We start from the raw sequence: 10,825 nt of genomic DNA, 5'->3' as shown, positions 1-10,825 counted from the left end.
CCCCAGGTTATCCTGCACACGTAAGTTTGAGAACCGATAGCCTCATAAAGTGCCCAGAAAGATGGCTTTTAAGTTAGCGTTAATACCATCTGTAGTTCGTGTTGGCGGCATCACCCCCTGAGTTTCTGCCATCACAGAGCCCGGCAGGCCTGTTCTCCCTGGGAAACTGCGTGGGTCTCCCGGCACGGCCGCCAGGAAAGGAGCCGCTGGCTCTGTCAGGCTTCCTTCCGGCCTGGCTTCCAGCTCCACACCGCACCTCCGCGGCCTCCGAGGAGCCCAGCGCTGTTCTTCCGCCCCTCAGCCGGGTCTGGGTGGCCAGCTTAGTCTTACCGCAAGGCCAGGGCCGCTGGTAGTATTTGCAAAGGCCCTGAGGCGAGAAGGGGAGGAAGCCCCCCGAGCGCCGTCCACAGCAGTCTCGGGTGTCTTATGCTGAAAAGCCTAACACTGCCCTTTCGCAAGGCCGGCTACGTTCTCCTGGCTTTTATTGCAGAATCACATTAATACACCTGAAACTGAGTGGACCCGCAGCATGTCAAACCTGAAGACATGGGGGATTAGTCAGCTCTGTTTCAGGAAGGAGGAGAGAGTGGGTATTCGGGAAACATAAGCAGTCCCTGTGATGTGCTGCTCTGTTGGGGCTGCAGAGTAAAAGCTAAGCTCCTTGGACACAGACACAAAAAGCCACGCTTGGAATTAAGACTCTTTGTCCCCCCCACCCTTTTTTTTTAAGAGTGTTCTTTTCCTATTTATTCGAAGGGCAGAGTGATAGGTGGCGGGGAAGAGATAGGCAGAGAAACCTTCCATCTGCTGGTTCACTCCCCAAATGTCCACAATGGCTGGTGCTGGCCAAGCCAAAGCCAGGAGCCAGGAGCACCGTATGCGTCTTCCATGTGGGTGCAGGGACCCAGGCCCTCGCATCACGGTTTGCTGCCTTCCTAGCACATCAGCAGGAAGCTGGGTCAGAAGAAGAGCAGCCTGGACTCCAGCCAGTGCTTGGGTATGGTCGACACGCTCACAGGCTGTGCTGCAGCACCAGTCCCTAAGCTCCAGACTCCCGATCTGTAAATTCACAGGGGCTTGGTAACGAGAGAACATGTGTTAAGGCACCTGGCACAGAGGAGCTGCTCAATGATCAGCTGTTTTTCCTATGGTTTGACAGATGTAGTAATTTTAGAAAAATATTTTCTCTACACTGTGGTGTAGTGGGTTAAGCTTCTGCCTGCAGCACCAGCATCCCATATGGGAACCCACTTGTGTCCCAGCTGTTCCTCTTCTGATCCCACCCCCTGCTAATGGCCTGGGAAATCAGTGGAAGATGGCCCAAGTCCTTGAGCCCCTGCACCTGCGTGGGAGACCCAGAAGAAGCCCCTGGCTCCTGGCTTGGGACTGGCCCAGCTCTGCCTGTTACAGCCATTTGGCGAGTGAACCAGTGGATGGAACGCCTCTGTTATCTCTCCGTCTCTCTGTAACTCTGCCTCTCACATAAATAAATTTTTTTAAACAATTTTCTCTGCCCTTTAGGTGTTGGCAAACTATTAGGTTAAAATAAAAGCTGATGAGATTACAAATTCATCAAGTTTTCTTGCTTCATTACGACACAAGAAATACATTAGTCACAATAGAACCTTCAAATATGAAATAAAATAGAACTCACTGCAGCACTAATTTTTTCTGCAATACATTTAATACACAGTCTTCAGGATTTACAGGAGTTAAATCACACCCCCCTCTCTCTCCATGCGCCTGCCAAGCAGAGGAGAGATAGGCGTGTTCCCCACGGGTTTCAGAATGAGATTCCCGCAATGTGGGCTTCTGAGAAACCATGAAATAAGCCCTGCAGGATCACAACCTTTTAGATGAAAATGAACGTGGAAAAGTGTCTCTAATTTATTTATTTATTTATTTTGATGGAAGTGAGGGCAACTAGTGGAGGCACGAGTAATGTGAATTCAACTTTTTCTATTAGGAAGTTTACGAGAACGGCGCCGCGGAGCTGTGGGAGACGTGCAGGGTGTAATGAGTTTTCACACCGGTCCCGGCCCGATGGGTTTGCGAGTCAAACCGCCTGCCTCTGCCGTGATGTGTGCACCTCGACCGCGCTCCATCATAGATTTGCTTCTTATGAATTCATTTCTGGAAATGAAAGAACAGGAAAAAGTGGATGCCGAGGCAAGCGCAGAAGCCTTGCATTTTCAATGGATTTGACTTCTCATAAGCCAGATTTAATTTTCTGTTCTGGCTTGTGACGGTTTTCACGGTGGTTTTCATTGGGGCCAGCATTAATCTTAGATTGCCCACACTAGGGCAGACTGACAGCCTACATACGTCACAGTGTCTTTCTGGGTGTAGCCACAGCTCCCGCAGTCACTGCCTCCTCCTCCTGTCCCCAGGTCAGGACTGCGCACGCCGGAGGCCAGGGCCATCGAGCTGTGACAGTCAGAGAGCTCCGGGTCCGTCTCCTGCCTGCCCCTGCCACTCACCGGTCCTGCTTCTCCCTCCGGCAGCCCTGCAGAGAGGAGGAAGAGAGGACCGTGGGTCCGAGTGTGTGTTGCCTGGCCCACTCTCTGCCAGTTTGCCTTGGGCTGCCTGCTCCTCTCGGCTGACCGGAGGCCACGTTCACCTCAAGGTCACGTGCATCACTCCTCTTGTGGGCTCTCCTCGCATCTCTCACCCTTTCTGTCCAAGAAGTGAGACCGACTCTGTGGCTGCTGGACCCCAGGTTTCTGCCCTGGACTTCTGCTTCCCATACAAGTCTGAGAGGCAGTCTCTGCCCCTGTGTGGGCCTGGACCCAGACCGCCTTCCGTGGACTTCTTTGATCTTGACCGTCCCCCTGAACTCATTCTACCTGCTGCCCATGGGGCCATGTGACCTTGGCTTCTGCATAGCCTCATGATGACACCCTCCAACCAGCATACCTCTTTCTACTCATGAAGATTCCGTGCCCTTCCGTGGGAGAAGGCTCAGTGCTTGTCTCTCCCACAAGGAACCCAGGATGGACGGGGCCTGAGACGCTGCACCAGGTACTCGGGGCCGGCAGGGGGAGCCTCTGAGTCCATGCTGAGTGAGAGGCCGCTCAGGCGTGTTCCTGGGATGGGCACTACCCTTGGACAGACAAGAAGGGGGAGGCAAGGGTTTTCCGGGAGAAGCTCACAGCTTTCTCAGAAGCCTAATCCTTTTTTTCTTTTTTAAATAAAATAAAGATTTATTTGTTTTATTTGAAAGGCAGAGTTACAGAGAGGCTGAGGCTGAGGCAGAGAGAGAGGTCTTCCATCCACTGGTTCACTCCCAAGATGGCCGCAACAGCCAGAGCTGCGCTGATCTGAAGCCAGGAGCCAGGAGCTTCTTCCAAGTCTCCCATGCGCGTGCAGGGGCCCAAGGACTTGGGCATCTTCCACTGCTTTCCCAGGCCACAGCAGAGAGCTGGATAGAAGAGGAACAGCCGGGACTTGAACCAGGGCCCATATGGGATGCCAGCACTGCAGGTGGCGGCTTTACCGGCTACGCCACAGCACTGGCCCGGAAGCCTAATCCTTAACCAGTCAGGGGATTGCAGGTGAGGGTATAGGGCACAGGTCTTCACGGGGCGGAGCGGGGAGGAGTGGCACCGAGACGAGGTCCCTGCATACGCAGCTCTGCCGCTTGCCGTGTGACAGCCGAGCCATACGCTTTGCACCCAGGAAAGCAGAACGCGCAGCGTGGAAGCTCTGCCTTTTCCGCTCACAAAGTCGCCTGTGTGCCCTTCCCCAGCACCCCCCTCGTCCCTGCTGCTCACAGCCGTCACCTTTGTCCACGTCTGCATTTCAGGAGGAAAGGTAGAAACGGGGAGTCCGGCTAGGGGGCTCTGCAGAATTCCAGATCAGCGGTCAGCAAACAGCTTGCAGGCCGACTCTGGCCAATGCTGGATTTTTTTTTTTTTTTGACAGGCAGAGTGGACAGTGAGAGAGAGAGAGACAGAGAGAAAGGTCTTCCTTTGCCGTTGGTTCACCTTCCAATGGCCGCCGCGGTCGGCATGCTGCGCTGATCCGAAGGCAGGAGCCAGGAGCCAGGTGCTTTTCCTGGTCTCCCATGGGGTGCAGGGCCCAAGCACCTGGGCCATCCTCCACTGCACTCCCTGGCCACAGTAGAGAGCTGGCCTGGAAGAGGGGCAACTGGGACAGAATCCGGCGCCCCGACCGGGACTAGAACCCGGTGTGCCGGCGCCGCAAGGCGGAGGATTAGCCTAGTGAGCCGCAGCACTGGCCTCAATGCTGGAGTTTTAAACATTTTTATTAATTTAATTTATTTGAAAGACACACACACACATGCGGAGATGGAGAGAAAGAAAGAGAGACAGAGAGAGAGATTTCCCATCTGCTCGTTCTCTCCAAATACCTACAACAGCCAGGGCTGGGCCTCTGCGTGCAGCACTAACAGCCCACGTGAGCACCGGTTTGAGTCCCGGCTGCTCCACTTCTGCTGCAGCTCCCTACTAATGCACCTGGGAAAGCAGTGGAGAATGACCCAAGTGCTTGGAACCCTGTACCTGCATGGGAGACCCAGAGGAAGTTCCCGGCTTCAGATGAGCCCCGCCGCAGCTGTTGTGGCCATTTGCGTAGCGAACCAGTGGATGGAAGATCTCTGTCTCTCCTTCTCTTTCTTTGTAAATCTGCCCTCCAGGTAAATAAATAAATATTTGTTTAAAATGTTAGGTTCATGGCTAATAATGACAAGGTAGTCCATCAGAATGGTGTGGGTGAGAAGTTACTGAGCGGCATAAGCTCAGATACGCCCACCAGAGTGCGAATTCTGTGGGAGTGGGCTGTTGCCTCTCTCTTTGATCGTATCCATGGCGCTTGTACCAGGCTTGAACGTGGCTGGTGCTCAGTCAGTGCTTCAGACAGAGGGCAACAGGGAGACGCTGTCTCTGGCACCGAGGAAGGTCTCCTCTACCGGGAAGCCAGACTTAGATCTGTGCGCTGAGCAGGTCTGCTCCCCACACTCGTGCAGATGCCTGAACCCCAACGTCTTCAGTGAACAGTTAATGGAGTAGTGCTGATGGTTGATGGGTTATGCTGGGGGATTGATCCAATTATGGGGCTTTAGGAAGTGGTTAGATTGGATTCCACTGTTAGGGTAGGGACCGTGAAGAAGCATGGTGGCATTAGAGGAGAGACCACGCAGTGGGCAGAGGAACAACGTGCTCCCTGTTTCTCTGCTCCCTGGCTCACCACCTCATCACTCTTCTGCACACGCTCCGCCATCCCCAGCCTCCACCAGATGCCAGACCGACAGGGCCGCTTGATTTGGGCTGTGAACCTGCAAGCCATAATCCAACATAACCTTCTCTCCTAAGTGGCTCCTTTCAGGTATTTTAAAGTAGTGAAAAGCAGACAGATACAAATAGACACCTGCAAATTTAAATTATAATATAAAAAGTTTAAGACACAGGACAAAAATAGAGCATTGTAGTGTTATAAACAGGGCTAATTTTTTTTTTTTTTTTACAGGCAGAGTGGACAGTGAGAGAGAGAGACAGAGAGAAAGGTCTTCCTTTGCCATTGGTTCACCCTCCAATGGCCGCCGCGGCCAGTGCGCTGCGGCCGGCGCACCGCACTGATCCAATGGCAGGAGCCAGGTGCTTCTCCTGGTCTCCCATGGGGTGCAGGGCCCAAGCACCTAGGCCATCCTCCACTGCACTCCCTGGCCACAGCAGAGAGCTGGCCTGGAAGAGGGGCAACCGGGACAGAATCTGGCGCCTCGACCGGGACTAGAACCCGGTGTGCCGGCGCCGCTAGGCGGAGGATTAGCCTAGTGAGCTGCGGCGCCGGCTAACAGGGCTAATTTGAGCACCAGTGCTGTGAATAATTAGTGATCCTCGAGGACTTTTCTGGAGGTGATGATCACTTCTGTTTGGGACTTGATGTGGGTGGGAGAGGGTTGGTAGGGCAAAGAAACAATTCAGTTGTGGTCTATCCAGTGGATGTTGTAGGAGAAAGCATGTAGGCTAGGAAGGTCAAATTTATTTACTGAAAAGCAGAGTTACAGAAGTTACAGAGATAGAAGAAGAGAGACAGGGAGACAGGGAGAGAGAGAGAGAGAGGGAGAGAGAGAGAGAGAGAGAGAGAGAGAGTCTTTCATCTGCTGGTTCACTTCCCAAATGGCTGCAGCAGCCAGAGCTGGGCCAGGAACAAAGCCAGGAGCCAGGAGCTTCATCCAGGTCTCTCATATGGGTCAGGACCTAAAGCACTTGGGCCGCCTTCTGCTGCTTTCCCAGGTGCATTAACAGGGAGCTGACGAAAGTGGAGCAGACAGGACTTGAACTAGGACCCGTATGGGATGCCCACACTGCCGTCGGAGGCTTTACCAGCTACGCCAGAATGCCAGCCAGCCCCCCAGTTTATTCTTGAGGAAGTGACTATTTCCCATCTTCAAGGAACTAAATATTTGGGAATGTTTAGTGGTAGCTAATTAGCAAGGATCAATTGGAGAAAAGACAGCAGGTGATCTGCTTTGGGTGTAGCAGCCGTGCATCCGATTTGTCCAGTGACAGAAATAGAGTCAGGCTTCCGCCCGACCAACACTGTCATCACTTCACCACTTCTTGGACTTCTGGGGTATCTGTCGCTCCTCCCTCTCGGAATCACCCTCTCAGTCTCCCTCTTATTGTCCCCTGCCAGCGACAGTCGTGTGGTTGCTTTGCTACTCCTCCCTTCGCTCGGTCCTTCTTACCTTTGCTTTACGCTTTGGCCGAGGTCTTCTTGGCTGAGCTCGCACTGCTGAATTCCCGTCCCCTTCTCCGACTTCGGTTCTGACCGTCCAGTGCCTTGGGCACATTCGGCCCATGCACTCCCTTTTCAGAGAAAATCTATCCTGGTCAAGGGTCACACGTACCTTCAGCTGAGTTCTCGAGTCAGAAACTACTGATGGGTACTCTGAACTTCCTCACTCTCGCTATAGAATTCATCTTTAATCCCATAACTCTCTTAGCACACAAGTTCTCTAATCTAGCCGCTTCTTACCTCCAGTACTACCGCCTCAATGAAGAATCTCAGTTTCGGCATTGGCGTAGTGGCACAACGGGTTAAGCCACCACCTGCAATGTCAGCATCCCATGTAAGCTTTAGTTCAAGTCCCAGATGCTCCACTTCTGGTCCAACCCCCTGATAATGTGTCTGGGAAAGGCAGCAGATCTGGGGAGTGAACCAGCAGGTAGAAGATCTCTCTCTCTCTCTCTCTCTCTCTCTCTCTCTCTCTCTCTGTCTTTACAGTACTGTGTTTCATGCTTTAAAAATATAGCATAAGCTTTTTTCCCATTTGAGTTTCAATTCTTGTCCACGGGTGTCTGTCAGATCAGAGGAAATCAACGGGTATTTGTTTAGAAATCACTTAAAATGTGATGCTTCCATGGTACGGAAGCTAAAGTTTCGCTAACGCATTACTCCACACCACACCCCATCCCAAGTTCTCTGTAAGCATCCAACTGCTTAGGCCCTGTGACAACCCTGCAAGCCCAAACGAGGCCTGGCTCTGTCTTAGGAATTTTCAGGGAGTATGTGTGTGCGTGCACGCACGTGTGTGCTTTCACCCAGATGACCAACAACTGAAGGCTCGATCCAGGAACGATGGGCTTTTTGAAGGTCGCTGATGTAAGCTGCCAGCAAGGGTGCTGGAGCCTCCCCCGACTGATGAGACTGGGGCTTGGAACCAGCGCTAACCATCCCAAGGGCAACCGAGCGGGAGGTGAGCCCAGCCAGCTCCTCCCAGAGCAAGGGAGGACAGCCCTCGCGTCAGCATCGCCCTCCTGAGCCGGGCCCAAGAGCATCCTGCACTCTCTGCAGGACGCGATGTCAGTGAGACCCCTGCAGTGTCTCAGCCCCACACCAGGAACCCCGGATGAGCCACACTTTGCAGCCTGTGGTTTGGCGGGTGCCGTGACTCAGTAAATCACTGTGTTTTGAGAGTTCTCTTTCAGCTTGTTTTAAAGCCAGGGACTCAAGGTAGTGATAAAAATCGAAATTACCCTGGCTCCTTCCTGAACTGGGTGATAGTCCAGCCTTCGTGCTTCCCGGTGATGCCAGGGAGAAGAGCAAGTGTGGCCGACAAGCTGCGTCCTGGTTCGCTGGACTCAGCACATTACGCTGGAATGTTACCTCTCAGCTACCTAGTCTTCTTTGCCAGCCACTTCAAAGTAACTTTATTTTTTACCACTACATAACAAAACATAAACTGTGGAGTAAGACCTTCTAACTAGAAATAATTTTAGGTAGGAAAAAATAAATTATCGTCAATATTATATTTTCATGAATAATTAATTAATACCACTGCAGCTGCTTATTTTTTATTGTTGAACCCTAGTAATTGTTGTTTAGTTGTATTCTGTTGAGTTCAGCTGCAATAATAAAATCAGATATTTGCACTATGACATACTGTCTTTTTTTTTTTTTTGACAGGCAGAGTTAGACAGTGAGAGAGAGAGAGAGACAGAGAGAAAGGTCTTCCTTTTCCATTGGTTCACGCCTTAAATGGCCGCTACGGCCGGCGCACTGCACCAATCCGAAGGCAGGAGCCAGGTGCTTCCTCTTGGTCTCCCATGGGGTGCAGGGCCCAAGCACTTGGGCCATCCTCCACTGCACTCCCTGGCCACAGCAGAGAGCTGGCCTGGAAGAGGAGCAACCGGAACAGAATCCGGCGCCCCGACCGGGACTAGAACCTGGTGTGCCGGCGCCGCAGGCAGAGGATTAGCCTAGTGAGCTGCGGCGTCGGCCTGACATATTGTCTTAACAACAACAAAAAAAATCACTGAGTAAGGACAGTCCAGGAATATAGGGTTTTGGTAAATGTACTTGAAAATGTCATAGTTACATTGACACCTGCGACTTCAATTTGTTTTACTTTTTATTTAAGGTCAAAAATGCTTTATCCAAACTTGCTCCCAGTATAGCCTTCTTAAATAGTCTGGGGGTTTTTCTGCACTTATTTTTAACTGAGGGCATTGTCACTCCCCCTCTTTGTGGAGGAACGACACTAAGCCCTGCCTAGGCTTCATATCCGAGTCACGGCACCATTATGTCGCTCCCCCTCTTCGTGGAGGAACGACACCAAACCCTGCGCTGTTCTTTCTGTCTGCTCGGCCCTCCCCGGGTTTGCTACTATCCCTTCCACCTCCGTGGAAGGGCAGTTCCCCCTGGCCACATTCCCCACTTCCGCAGGGGAGCGGCACACCGCCGGCCGGCTCTCTCGGGGGCTGCACAGGTGTTCCCCTTAGATGTTCCCCTTAGATGTTCCTGGTGCATGGTCTCTCTCTCCTCCTTTATAGTCCTCCTCCACCAATCCTAACTCGGCTGCCCACACGCCGAGTACGCTGCTCTCCTCCAATCAGGAGCAAGTCCTACAGTTTATTGGCTGAACTGGAGGCAGCTGTGTAGAAGCTGTTTTCTCCTCTCCCAGCGCCATATTGTGGGAGAGCAGGTGCATAGAATAAGTCTTAATTCCAGTAACAGTCTAGTCCGAGTTGCTCCCGACAGGCATGATCAGTGTAACAGAACCCAGTTTGGGGTTGAATTATTTATCTGTTCCTTCTGTTTAAGGAGGCTTAAACCCATGGACTGGTCCTGCTGCCTGGCCTAGGGCCTCACACATGAAGAAGCACTAACTCCCAGCACCTTGAGGGAAGTAAAAATGTTATGATTGGTCACGGATGAGACAAAACCAGATCCTTGCCTTCTCCGACTTTAGCAATGTCTTCAAATGCTTCTTACCATAACTAAGTGGTTGGTGCTCTCGTTCTCTCCTAGGGAACTCGCCCCGTCTCTACACACCCAGAACCAGAAGGGTGTAAAGCTGTGCATGGTATTCCTGCCTTTCCTAGCAGGTGTCACGCAGCCATTCCTTTGTTAACCTCGTGTGCCTTGCCGTGTGCTATCTCCAGCTCTGAGTCAGCCGCACTTTACGAAGTGGAGCCCTCCGTGGGCGAGCAGCCTTGGGGTGTCCTGACTCTCAGAGCCCTAGAGTGAGGAGCGAGGGCAGCAGAGGCAATGCACACAAACTGAACAGAAAAAAATAAAAAATAGAAAAACCCATCCAGCCTGTAAGCGCTGAGTCAGCAAAGCAGCAGCTGGCCCCGTTGCTGGCCACAGCCCGTGGTGTCCCTCGTGCCGGCCCTTCCTCCTGGAATGTCCCCCACTGGGAGAAGAACGAGTACTGGGGCACGCCCCTGAGCCCCGGGCACTGTGGGGGCGTTTTCACGTCCCTGCCCCGTGGAGTCACTGCCTCAGCCCTGGTTGTCCTCATCTCTCTGCTGGCCGTGCTAAGGGGAGGGGCGCTCAGCGACACGGGCAGGGTCCCTGCAGCCACCCAGCAGCCAGCTGAGCGGGAGAGAACCCGGCGGCCGGGTTGCCGTCTCTGTCCTTTTGAGCACTGACACTGGAGTCTCCCCCGCGCCTCGCAGCTCGGAGACGGTCACGTGGCGGGTCTGGTGTCCAGCGGTTTCCAGAGGTGGACACGGTGCCATCCCTGTGTGCAGCCTCTGGGTCGAAGCCTCCGCTGCTGCGCTGGGCACTGTTCGTCTGTCTTTCCCACGCCGCCTTCCACAGCACGCTGTACATCCTGGTTCTCTAGGGTTTCTTAGCCTGAACTTGCAATTTTCTCGCAGCAGCAGTAAGAGCCAGTCTTTTTGTTGTTGTTTGAGGGGTAGAGTTACAGCGATAGAGGGAGAGAGAGGTCTCCCATCCTCTGATTCACTCCCCAAATAGCCTGGACCAATCCAAAGCCAGGAGCCAGGAGCCTCTTCTGGGTCTTCCATGTGGGTACAGGGGCCCAGGTACTTGGGCCGTCTTCTACTGCTAT

This window comes from Oryctolagus cuniculus, chromosome 14 (genome assembly GCF_051225735.1).
Source record: "Oryctolagus cuniculus isolate XC-2025 breed Fujian yellow rabbit chromosome 14, ASM5122573v1, whole genome shotgun sequence".
Lineage (NCBI taxonomy): Eukaryota > Metazoa > Chordata > Mammalia > Lagomorpha > Leporidae > Oryctolagus > Oryctolagus cuniculus.
The sequence above is the reverse complement of the archived record's forward strand: the minus strand, read 5'-3'. Positions refer to the sequence as shown.